The sequence below is a fragment of the Neolamprologus brichardi genome, chromosome 20 (genome assembly GCF_056152115.1).
Source record: "Neolamprologus brichardi isolate AB-2024 chromosome 20, ASM5615211v1, whole genome shotgun sequence".
Lineage (NCBI taxonomy): Eukaryota > Metazoa > Chordata > Actinopteri > Cichliformes > Cichlidae > Neolamprologus > Neolamprologus brichardi.
In genome coordinates, this window is record NC_142123.1 from 10143919 (window position 1) to 10157990 (window position 14072).

The window sequence follows — 14072 nt, forward strand, 5'->3', positions numbered from 1 at the left end:
GCAAAATGATTGAAACTGCTGTAAGAATAATGCTTGTAATAAACACAACTAAAGAAACAAATCTATTCTTGCAGTTAACCTAATAAGACAATTATGCATTGTTACAATATTTGTAACCCACGTTTAAAAACTGTTTTGACAAGGACACTGTAACCACCATGCTTTTGATTAAGCATCTAATGATAACACATAAGAACTCATTTAAGTTCTTCTTTAGCTTCTTTTTGAACTGAAGCCTGAAATGTGTCTGAGGCCTTGTGATCCATGGTTTTCCTCTGCGGGCACTGTCTTCCTCATAGAGTCCTGGGTTTTGGGCTACTAGCTGTATTTCTACATACTTGGCAGATTTTTGGTTATTTTTTTCATCAAAAAAAATAATATTAACAATAATAACCAATGAAAGTTTTTTAAAAAGCAGCCCTGCGATGGGTCAGGAATCAGTCCAAGGTGTACGTACCCCTTACCTTTTGCCCTATAACAGCTGGAAAAGGCTTCAGCCTTCCCCAGAGCTTGAACTGGTGAGCAGTTATCCTTTTTCTTATTTCCTGACACATACATAGACTATATTGTGATAATGGTGGATGCTCACATTAAATCAGCAGTTAAACAGCTCTGTGTTATGCCCCTCTGCAGTCCCTATTCTCCTGTCAGTGGCAGTACAAGAGCCTTAGGGTTGCCTTAGCCTGCTGACAGTCTAGACCTGTTGCGGAGTGGATAAAGGCACTCCTGTCGTCAGCTTGGTGCTTCTCACCAGATCTCATCATGTCAGATCTACAGAGTCCGGTGTCATTATTCAGGTCACGATGAGCAGGTAGTAACAGAGGTTACACAGGGATTACTTGTGAGCCAGCAGGTAATCCCTGTGTAACCTCTGTTGCCTCAGAGTGTTCTAAATGTCCCATACAGAAAACAATACTGAAACAGCCACTCACACAAAGTGAACATGACTGATTTCCCTGTTAGGCTGATAAGGTACAGTAATACAGGTGTTTGTTTATTATCCATGCATGGAAAAAAAAATTATCAAGGGGAATATGCGAGATATAAACGCTGACTGGAGCCTGAGTGTAAATGCTTTAATCCAAGCAATATATTATACGCTGTAAAAAACAAACGAACTGGAATGTGTTAGATAAGATATTATTTTAGTGTTTTAGTGAACCTATCAAAGCATTAAAGACAGGAAGAACAAGAGCCAAAGGTCATGCAGATAAATACACAAAGGCTCTATTAACTACATTAAAGTTTACAAGTTAGCTTTTTATATTTCCATTAGGTTCCATTAGGGATTTCCATTAGATTATGCATTCTTAAACACTCCTTGGTGCACTTTTTTATAAAGTCAATTTATCTTTCTGACCTGTAAATATGACCAGTTTTCAGAGAGTGAGTGTGACACATGGCCAATTTATAATAACTGTCCATGTGTAGGAATGTTTCTCCAGACTGAAGAGGAGAGGTCGGTGCCAGACAGGCACATATATTGTGATCTCCCCGCTTTACAATGCACAAGAGTCAGAAATGGATTAAGTGACTTACAGGGTCACAGTACACATTAGGTGTGGACAGGCTGCAGTGGAGTTATAAAGGCCTCACCCTGGTGACTCAATCCTCATAAACGCAGCACCTTCCCCTGACATTGTGGCTCGGTGGCCTACTTGCAGTTCAATGTCTGTATCAGACGTGATGCACACATTTTCATATTATGCTTCTCACTTTGAATGCCTGCTAATGTAATGAAAAGTATGCAATGCTGATAAACACATAACATTGATATGAAAATCAGAGTTCCAAGTGTTTATGTCTTTTACATTTCAAGCATTCAAATGATATATTTGGCACCTGAACTGAAATGCGGTCTTTGTCTTGATGGTCTGGAAATAATTCAGATTTCTGTAACGCTTTTTATACGACTCGACAAATGTTTTATTACTAGCGTTACTAATCTGTAAGAGTCAAAACATGGTTACTAGTACATTATCAGTCTAGCAATTTATTCGGTGAACTTCCAAAGAGTCACGCTGTGGAGTTCTTTAAAGGGTTGCGTGATGAGAATTGGCAGAATATTCAGGAGAGTGCGTCATTCATGGGACAAATCAGCTCAACAGTAAAAACAAAGTGCTTATCTTATATCTTGTTTAAAAATAAGTCATGTCAGAGGAGGCAACGCTCTACATCATGCTGAGTGAAAGAACTCAAATGTTCACACTCTGTTTCTGATATCAGAGTTTTATCATGCAAGCATGTGTTTCCTGTTTTTTTTTTAAAGTACTTAGTTTTCGTGAAATTCCACTTCCTGGTCTCGTCTCCAGCTTTGCTGCCCATTCTCCCTCCTCCTGCCAGCCCTGTGCCTCCTCCTGCCCCTGGCGTCTGCCACTGTCAGCCCCGTGCACTCCTCAGTTCTCCTCGGGCCTTTGCCATGTTGTCTTTGGCTTCCTTGTGTGTTCAAAGCTTTCTTGTGCGGGGGAATAAAAACCTTGAATTCTGAAGAATCATTATATATCCAGTGTCTGCATATAAATACTTTTGAGAAACATTGCAACATGTTTCAATGGTACTTCAAAACTAACCAGTGTTAGGGTTCCAAAGGTTCTGCAAAACTTACTGCGTTTACAGTACTTTTAGTTTTCTGAAGGTTCCTAGATGTTGGTGCAAGAAACTAAAAAGGCTGGTCCCATAAAAGTCCCTGTGACATCATTAATGGTTCTCCTAATGTGGTAAAAACATACTGTAGAGACTAGTGTAGTGTAGAGGGAACATCCTGTACTGATGGACACCAAAGTCGTAAAAGTCCTCTGAATGTCCACCAAATAACGACCTACCACTACCTGGATGCATGAGAACCTACACAGACACATCTGAAATATCACCTACATTCAGCAGCCACTTTGTTAGGTACACATGTTTAACTGACAATGCAGTTACTTGGCAACAACTCAATGGAGTTTAAACCGAGCATCAGAATGACAAAGAAATGTGATTAAAGTGACTTTGAATGTGGCATGGTTGTTGGGTTCTGAGTATTTCAGAAACTGCTCAACTTCTTGGCTCTTTGTGCACAATTATATCTACAGTTTACAGAGAATCGTCAAAGAAAGAGAAAATATCGTGTTGGTTCTCTGGGTAAAAACTTCCTCGTTGATGCCAGAGATCAAAGGTGAAATCTCTTCTGCTTATTCTTATTGAGGTCATGGGGGGGTGGAGCATATCCCAGCTACAGTAGGGGGAGAGAGGGGGTCTGATGCAGGGCTAACACAAAGACACAGATGACCATTCGCACTCACATTCACACCTATTGGCACATTTAGAATCACCAAACGAGCACGGGGAGAACATGCGAACTCTACACAGAAAGGACCCGGCCAGATGGTGGCTTTGCTTGCAGCCTTGCTGTGAGGCAACAGTGCTAACCACCATGCCACTGTGCTGCCCTTTAGCATTCAGTTTTATTTACATAGCGCCAGTTCACAGCAACAGTCATCTAAATGTACTTTATATTGTAAGGTAGAGACCCTACAGTCTTACAAAGAAACCCTAACTATCAGTCATACCTATGAGAAAGCTGATAGGAAGGCCACTTTAACTCAAATAATCACTCGTTATAACCAAAGTATACAGGAAAATGGTTGAAACCTTGAAGCATATGGGCTACAGCAGCAGAAAAATACACCACCCTGTCAGCTAAAAATAGAAACTGAGGTCACAGTTTACACAGGAACTCACCAAAATTACGCAATAAAAGATCAGAAAAACTTTGCCTGGTCTGATGAGTCTTAGTTTCTCTGCTGTGACATCTTCTGATGGCTGCTTCCAGCAGGATAACACGCCACGTAACAAAACCCAAATCATCTTGAACAAGACCGTGATGTCACTGCCAAAAGATCTCAATCCGACCTGGTACTAACAAGGTGAATCTAATAAAGTTGGTACTGAGGGTAGATCTTATTAAACACTGACAGTGCTGCACACATGACCAGGTTATGAAACAATCGCCTTTGAGTCAGCCAAATGAGTGTTTTCAAAACTATCGGGAGCTCTTTAACCAAAAGCCAAGTGACATTAAAAATGTTAAAAAGTAACATTGTTACTGCCAGAAGGACTGCTGGCAAACTAAAGAGTTTAAAAAGAAAAGTTGGACTTTCATCCAAATGCACCAGTGTGTTCATATGCTTCACCAGTAAATTTCAAAATAAAGCAAACACTACACATGTAGCGTAAGCATAAAACATGTCAAGTCACTACGAGTTACCACTGCATCAGAATTAGCAGGCAGTAAATATAGTACTATGGTCCATATAGTTACAGTGTGTGTGTGTTGTTCCATTCCTTCTCCAAAGCGGTAGAGTCTGAGTCGTGATCTGGCCCCAGGGAGATGTGAAGCTGATTTGTGGTTGTTTCACTTTTCAGGGAAAATAAAAGACGGGCTTGTGTGTTGCTGTCTTTTTTTCCAGCCTCATCTATTCTGAACTTAACCACTCTCCGCCTCCAGAACCCAGTCTGTCAGCCACTGTGATTAAGTGTGAGAGACTCGAGATTATGCCTCAGGCATTCGACTGGCAAAAGTGGACGCAGGTCACATGAGGCGAGCGTATAGTTTGTATACTGTGTATGCAGGTCTGACTCACTCTCAAATACAGTCGGTTTCCAGGGAGGGACAACAATAAGCTTTTATGCCATCCTGGATGTGCTGATTGTTTGCCTGCTTAACGTTGAGCACACTCTCAGTGAAAATGACAAGGTTCAGAATTTTTTTTAAGACTGGAAAATACAAAAGTATAATTAAGGAAGAGATAAAGCACAAAGGAAGCCATTTAACTGTCAGGATTCCTCAGCAGCTTTTTCCCCCCTCACTCTCTCGCTCCCATTGTGTGTCTGTGTGTTTGTTGGTGAGCTAATTGTTGCTGCATAACTGGCTTGTGAATCTCTGCTGCTAAGCATCCAGGGTACTAACAAGTTATAAGCTGTTTATAGGAATATTACTGCCGCCCTCAAACCTCAGCCATGTTATGATTTATAGAAAGCTGTGGTCTCACCAGAGATTTAGGCAATTACCAAAGTCTAGTTTCATACAGATTTATGTCTTGGAGAAAGTCTCTGGAGCCTTTTAAGTTGTATAAACTGGAACTAAGTCAGTTTCTCATTTGTTCGGCGAGCCTCTTCCAATTTCACCCAAAACTTTTCAAGCAAAAAACGACCCTTTCATGGCTCAAAGTGAAAAACAGTGCTACCTAAACTCTGAGACGTTTAAGGGTGCTACTAATTATCTCCAGACGATGTATTCATAACATCCTTGACGAGCATACTCCCCAATGTCCTATTAAAGGGCAAAACATATGGCATATACTCATCGACGAGTGCCACTGTTCTGCTTGTTCTTATCAAGTCGCTCTACATGTTCAGGATTCGTCCTTGGATGCAGTTATTTTGTATCATAGTCAACAAGATTCCTCTCTTTCTATTTCCTTAAAGGGACAGCTTCTTCTTCTATTAGCTGCTTCTTTAAGGATCATCTACCTGCATCTGACCCTATCCCCAGCATCCTCCTCTGTCGCACCAGCCCTCTGCTTGTCCTCCTTCACTACATCCATGACTCCTCTCTGTGGTCTTCCTTCTTTTCCTCCTGCCTGGCAGCTCCATCTTCAACATGCATGGTCCAATATATTTGCACTATGCCTCTCAATATAATCACTAATCAGTCTAATGCACTCATTTCTAATCCTGTCACTCCTGGTCACTCCCTTTGAACATCCTAGCATCGTCAGCTCTGCGACCTCTACGTCATGCCTTTTTATTAGTGCCACTGTCTAGAGGTGGGTGGATCGATAGCATCAATACAAACTCTGGCATTGGTATCGGATCAGTGACTGGACCAATACTTTGTTTCTATCATTCAGATCAGTATGTATCCCACATACATACTAGGGGTGGGAAAAAATCGATACTGTGTAGTATCGTGATATTTTGTTTGTTAATAATGTATCTATACAGGGACAGCAGAAATCAATATTTTGTTACAAAAAAGGTTTTTGTGCTCTGACTTCAGAGCATGTTGATCCTTTTTCTGAGCAAGAATCCTGACATTCCTTCACTGTCCAAATGTGACAGTTTACTTATTTTAATTTCAGACATGTTTTATTTTAATTAAGTTTAAAACCTTTTTATTTAATGTAAAATTATATTTTGTTTTAATTTACTTTCAAATTCTTCAGTTGCTGAAGGGGCTGCATAGTTTTCACAAATTGCATAGTTCAGAATAGCTATAATTGTACCAGATGGTTGCATTCAGTTAAGTTGGACTAGACTGTAATACAAACCGTTCAGTTTGTCAACAATAAAACTGACTGAAATGAGAGAAAGACTGAGTGTGATATTAGATAAAAATGAATATTGATAAAGTTTACCTTTATGTACAGACTCTGAATATCGCAAAATATTTTTAAAAAATTGCAATAATATCATATCGTGCGTTAAGTATTGTGATAATATCGTATCGTGGGATGTACGGTGATTCCCACCTCTAATACACACCTCAAACATGCACAGTAAAAAATGTTTGAGCCTTTTCACGTCTATTTTATTTACACCTTATAGTACTTACAAAACAGAAGTTGCCCCTCAGTGCTTTAGAGACAGCCACACTTAGATTCCAGATTTCCACAAAACCCAGTTTCAAAATACACGGAAAGCTGTGAAGCGTGTTTTGTCATGTTAACTAATTATTGTGGAAAATAAAAAGTGATTCATTGGTCATTAAAACGTGTTCAGAATTTGCAAATTGAATGTGATTCATCTCATAAGTCATGCACACTCCTCTCTTCTGCAAAAACTACCTTAGTGAGTTAAAAATATTGGCATTGATATCGGCAATTCAGGCGCTGTATTTACTGGGTCAATACCAAAGTTTGCATTATGGCACAGCACCACCACTGCCTCCAAACCACACATCATCATCATCATCATCGGCGGGTTTCACTGCTGTTATAAACCTTCCAAGATGGTAGTGAGACTTGCCATAGCCTATGGGGACAAGAGGCCAGTGTACTCCGACTGCCGATCCCAAGCCTGAAAGAGATGGGGGAGGGTTGCCTTTGGCATAAAGTCTTTGCCAAATTAAATATGTGAATCATCAAGAGTGGCATTTTCTTCAAGACAGATCATGTAAGAACGTTTTTCACATAAAGCTCGACTTAAATAGCCTCAATAATTGCTTGACTCAACTGCGACTTGGTTGTTAGGTGTTCGTGGTTACTTCTTATTTAAGCTGCAGGCAATTTGTACAACACAAAGGAGTTTCCAAGAAAACTCTCAGAATACGAGGATTATCCCGCTTATCCCGACACGTTTTATGAAAAACATTATCTGTTATTCTTCAATTATTTGATCATTGTGTAAGTCTTACCTTAAATCCCAAAGAACTGATTAGCAAATGCTAAAGTCATATGTTTTGTACCACAGTGCAACTCACACATTTCCAGCTGATTAAGTGAATGAATGTGAACTAATTAATTATGATGTTTTAACCAACAAGCACAATTTTCTACTCCAAACCTGCTGAACAACCAAAGACTAAGGCCGATGTGCACAATGGAAGCACAGTGGTATTTGAAGTTACTTATTCCACATAAAAGATCATATTATTAAACAAAAAATGAAGTTCAGTTATGTAATTTTTTTAAATGATTTTCAGCATTTGGGAGTCAATGTCAGGTATATCGCAAAACTTCAGCAGATAAAATCGCAACTATCTGCATGGCTGTGCACCATAGATGTATTTATGAAACATAACTCAACATCTCGCTATTAAATCACTAGCTTATTATTAAATACGCTCAAAAGAAAACTGGTTACTCAGAGTGAGCAGGTTATGCGGGTAATCGGAAATTGTCTCAGTTACGGATGAACTTCCTTTGAGACGGGTGAGAAAATAGTTTGTAGGACTGAGAAAATCTTCCCAGGAACATGTTTGGGCTGGTAATACAAAAGACAAAACTATGCAGCTCAAAAATGCAGCCATTACAAAGCTTATTTTCTCTTTTATTCCCCGTCTCACGCCCACACTATCTATGCGGCCTCCTCGGCCTCACAGGTGCACGGAAAGATTTGCTGTGGTATTTGGTGTTTGTTGAAAGAGATCAACAAGCAAGGACAAGCTCTCTGCGAAGCAGTCCTGACAGCCCGACATCATTCCACGAACAGCTGTCACGCTCGTTGTCTCCAGCACCACCTTCACCCTATTCGGCCAGCGCCAACGGCACCCCATCAGCGCTGATGCACACTTGCTGTCAAATATGGCAAAGAAGTAAAAAGGCACAGATTGCACCTGCATGTGTACAAGCACACACTGTGCATTCCCACACTTGAATCTGTAGATGTGACAGCTGCAGGGAGGGCTGTCCAAACACAGCCACTTCTGACAGCACTTCAAGTGAAAGTGAGCATGTGGAGGTTTGTAGTAATTTGCCATCTGGAGGGTCACTTTTGGTGTCTTTAAGGTGGCAAAAGGTTAAAAGACTGGAAGTTTCAGTCATCTGCGACGAAGGTAACAGTCGGCTAAGAGACGTGCGCTCCTCTCTATACAAGAAAGCAAAGTGATACCATCTCCAGTGATTTGGCATTTTTGATCTGCCCACACACATACATGCCTCGCCTTGCATTATTATGTCATTGCAGCCCACCTCCTTCTGTAATTCCTATTGGCACACCTGGGTGTGGCAGCTTATGAGGATTCATGTTTGGGTACTTTTGAAAATTACTTCCAGACATTTTGTCCCGGCACTGTTAGGTTTCGTAAGACTTTCATCTCCGAAATGGAAATTAAACAAAATCACTAATGTTAAGTATTTACCTCGGGAATTTGCAAAGTGGAAAATTAAAGAGTAGAAAGAAAGACCTTTTCATTTAAACCGAAGATACTGTTACAGCCGCTATCGTGATTACTGTTGCTGCAGCGATTAACTCCACAAGTGCTGGAGTGGCAGCGAAACACACACGTGAAAGCTGATCATGGAGTTTAATGTCAAGATGGAAGAAGAAGAAATGTGAGTGTTAAGGGTTTAAAAGCAGGAACACTGCTCGGTGTGCACTGTGGGCCTATAAGGTTCCACAATTTATCAAAAATAAGTCTGTAATGATCTGTCAATGCAAGGAAATTTGGTTGGGCGACGACTTAACTGAAAGGTTAGTTAACTACATTTGTTAATATGTAATTTGCACTTTCGGACAGTTTGCTCACATAACTTCACACAAAGCTGACAGTCAGTGATTTACACTGCTGCCAGGACACTGACAGCCTTTCACACATACAAACGCATGTATAAACGGGTTCATAAAGAAATTCTTCTAAATCAAATAATGACTCATCCTTTAAATGCAGCTGATGTAGCCTCCTCCTCTGTCAAAAGGGAATTACTTCCGCCAAGGCGGTTGTGTTTGCATGCATGTGTGTCATTCTGTCTTTAAACATGATAGCTCAAAAAAGTTTTGAATGAATTGTGATGAAACTTTGTAGAGGTGTAGAGTGGGCTCATTTTAACAATCTAGCTCACAGGTGTTGAACTCCAGGCCTCGAGGGTCAGTGTCCTGCAGGTTTTAGATGTGTCCTTGATCCAACATAGCTGATTCAAATGGCTAAATTACCTCCTCAGCATGTCTTGAAGTTCTCCAGAGGCCTGGTAATGAACTAATCATGTGATTCAGGTGTGTTGATCCAGGGTGATATCTAAAAGCTGCAGGACACCGGCCCTCGAGGCCTGGAGTTCGACACCCCTGACTAGCTTAATTGGTTGAAAATTGACCAAAAGTCTCACAACTTAGAAACTATGATTCTTACAAGTGTGGTTTATAGAGTCAACATAAAGAAAGTAACGTATAAAGATTTCAAAAGGCTCATATGTGACTTCTGACCTCTCCTTTAAGGTCAGTCTGAAGGTCAAAGTGATAATAATGGTACATAGAGCTGTTTAAACTACCATTATTTGTATTGACAACATAAAGGCATGTAGGGGAATGATATAAATATAATGGGATTTTATCCTGACTTTGTTACATAGATATTTGATATCAAATACAAACATTATAGTAACAGGTTATATTCATTTAAGTATGAATACATGTACAGTGTTTCTGAAGAAGTATAATCTTTGGGCGATCGTGCCTCAAGAGTTGGGAGGTCGCCTTGTAATCGGAAGGTTGCCAGTTCGAGCCCCGGCTTGGACAGTCTCGGTCGTTGTGTCCTTGGGCAAGACACTTCACCCGTTGCCAACTGATGGTGGTCAGAGGGCCCGGTGGCGCCAGTGTTCGGCAGCCTCCCTTCTGTCAGTGCGCCCCAGGGTGGCTGTGGCTACAATGTAGCTTGCCAGTGTGTGAATGTGTGTGTGAATGGGTGGATGACTGGATGTGTAAAGCGCTTTGGGGTCCTTAGGGACTAGTAAAGCGCTATACAAATACAGGCCTTTTACCATTTTAATACAAATTAAATGCAATCTAATTATTGTGGAAGTTTTGATAAAATATAATACATTGGATATTTTAAAAATGAACACCTTAAGTAAATGTGTACATACTGGTATCAGATGCTCAGCTTTTGTAGAAGCATTATGAACAATTAAGAGGCGCAAGTCATGTTTTAGCTAACCCTACTTTTTCTTTCTTTCTTTTTTATTTTTTCTAATTTTACAACAGAATAATTTGCTGAGGTTCTCTTGTTTCATGTCCAATTTCAGGACAAGTGTGCCAAACTCCTGTTTCATTGCTGTGTGTTTTGAGAATGTCTTAAACCTCCCAAGTACACGTCCAGTCTGTGCTTCATATTCTGGGTATGAGGAAGCTCACACCCAGCTGTCCCAACACTTTCACTGCCATAACAGCCCTTTATTACTTGGAGTCAGAGTTAGACATGCCTGACGTGCCTACCTCAGCAAACCAAAAACCACATGGGGAGGTGGGATCCAACCGCAAGGACAGGTGCTACTGAGGTGACATCACTGCCAATTGTGGGTCCTGCTGAAAAAGCTCTCACACATCCAGGACCAAGAAGTGATGACGGATACTAATGTGAAATAATAGAGCTACAATAATCTAGCATGGCCAACATAAGGTCCTAGCAATGCTGTAGTCATTTGTTTTTAGAGATCAGATTTAATGTTTTCAGCAGCAGTGGAGATAAACAGAGATTTATGAGTAAGGCTGGCTCATTGGATCAGAAAAAAAGAGAAGAAGACGTCAACCGAAACCTTCTTTGGTTTCATCTCCGAAATTATTCATGACTGCCGAGCTGTACAAATAATCAAGCCTGAGACTTATACCTAGAATTAAAGTTTTTGTGGGTAGATTTCACAAGTTGATGTTTTGTTGAGTTCGGCACAAGTAATTTCCATGTTGTGTGAACATAAATAAATGATTTGATATGTCAGAATCTTGGCAGAATTGAGAGTCCTCTGTTTGCTTTGAAAGTAAATTGTAAAGCTTGGGCATGTGACCAACTGAGATCAACAGTGAAGCATGAAAGTAGCGTTCTGTGCGGTTGTCAATCACCTGTTGCTAATTGCTACTGGCATGGCGAGTGGTGGGAGGAAGGGAACGGAAACTGCAAAACTGTTTATCTTAGTGTTGATCTTTAAACTTACCTACCACAGCTCCGACATCTGGGGCACCTTTTTAGGCAAGTTTATGCTTAACAGGACTGAGTGAGCAATTTTAGTTTGACATACATCCAACTGAGAGTGCTCGCGCATAAACTGTTAACATAACTGGGTTTGCTGGGCTTTTAGTGTCTGTAACTGTTTGACTGGCAGAGTCTCTGTTGTACTATGCTGCTGTGCTGAATAAGGAGTCAAGACAAAAGAAAAAGCTTTCAGAGAACCAGTCGAATCACCGGCTAATTCCTGGGTGAAAGAATGAGATTATGTTACAAATTAGTCTCCTTCATAGCGGTGGCATGCACGACATATGGCTGTAGCTCAAACTACTCAGAAATATATAAGCAAATAAAACAATCATACATAAAACAGGGGCTGCGAGAGAGTTTGGAGAATGGCTGTGGCAATGTATTTCACATAGGGGATGTTGTGAAGATAGCAATATGAGATGAGTTGCACTGTTTGTGCATGTTTCCTAATATGAGGACTACACAAACACTTATCAAGTGGCTCTGCGCTGGCTCTTAAGAAAACCACATTCACAAAATATCTTTAAGATCAGAACATATTCACAAGCAAAGCAAAGGCTTTACGTCATCAACTAAAAACACTAACACATGTGTGTGTTAGTGTTTTTTTAATGCTCTGTGTGATGGCAGAGCATTAAAAAACTTTTTTTCAGTGCTGAAAGAAAAGTATGTTTGTTGTTTTTAGGATTTACTCTGAGATGTTTCATTAATAACAGTCGCTAGTTTAAAACACATTAGCCTTTTGCTGCCTTATCAGCAAAGAAATGGTAACATACTCAGGTCATCATTATTACTAGTCTAATGTATGAACAACTTATTGATTTGCCATGTTTGGCCATTTTCAAGGATTCGTAAAAATAAAAAAAATCCGTTCAGATTTACGTTGCCATTTTTATTCAAATTTTCATGTTGCTCACCTGTTTGCAACTTTGTGACCACTCTTTAGAAATGGACACTTCAGTTAGCTAAGATCTACTACAGCCAGTATTAAAATCCTTCTGTCAGTTTCAGTCATAACAAGAAACCTTTGCATGACTGTATTTTTTCTCCCATTCGTACGGTGGCCCTGAGAGATCAAATGCACTGCAACTCAAAAGCACACAAAACACAACAGAAGTTGGAAAAAACACCACAAAAGTTAGAAGAAATTAAAATAAATGAATAAAATCCCCGAAACACAATGGAAGAGACAATAACGTAAACTAACAGTAAACAGCTAACAGCAAACATGTATCTGCACCATTACATGAAGCTAACAGACTGTACCTTACAGCCTTTCCTTCCCTGCAACACCAACGAATCCTCTGTTTCTGTGTGTTTCAGTGCAAATCCTTTGCATGCTTTTGTTTCTGACACTTCTGCAGCTCTTCTGTCACATTATCATCTCCCCAAAAACACTTCTGTTGTGTTTTATGAGATTTTTTTTAATAGCTCCATAATGTTTTCTGTGCTTTTGCAGCATTTTTCTATTTGCTGATGTTTTCTTAAGTTGCTGTGCATTTGACCTCTGAGAGCCACCATACATTTGCACCCATTTGGCCTTTTATTTCGACCAATGGTAAAGGGTACGTGACCCGGACCAAACATGCATGGATAAACACATTTCCACACACTTCCAATCACTTCCTGCCTCTTTCCATTCCATCTGATATCACTTATACCTACTTACCCAGTAGGTTCATCTGGAACCAGATCAACAGATGCATTTCAATGGAGGCTCTCAGCAGCCCAGAGGCCTCTTGTCAGAGCCCACGGGACATCCCTCCTTCCCTGACCCTCCAGGAATCCCCCTCAACTATTCTAAGCACTGTCTCCTTTTGCTCTTTCCTCTGCGCCTCCTTAAACGTCCACAAAGGCCTTCAGGTTAGCAGTCACTCGATATGGCAGCAGGAGAGGAAGGAGGCGCCTGAAGGAGCAGGTCATTCTACTTGGGTGAGCAAATGGGAACATCTGCCACTTCATTTTGGTCCGTGTCTCTAATAAAAAAACACAGGAGGCGTCGTCTGAGAAAATGAGCACGTTCCAGCTCAGGGCATCGGAATGCTGAGTTAATGTTGTGATAAGGAGTTCAATGAATTATATGGTATAACTATTCTGCCGTTCCACCCGCAGGCTAGGCCAGTATTTTCCAAGGACAGTTAGCTGGAATGGGTAGAACGGGAGGGAGAGGAAGTTTGTCAGGATAGCTGTTTGAATGATTCATGACTTGATTCACAGGTTAGGTAAGCTGCTAAACCAGGGAGATGATGCTGTAAATGAAATAAGTTTTGAATTTGAATGAAAAGGACATGGAAAAGTTTTATGTAAATAATGCTCTAATAAAGTCTTTAGTTAATGCTTAATCTGACAAATTCCTTCAAAGATAATGACTAACAGAAACATTTGTATGTAAATACATTAGCATTTC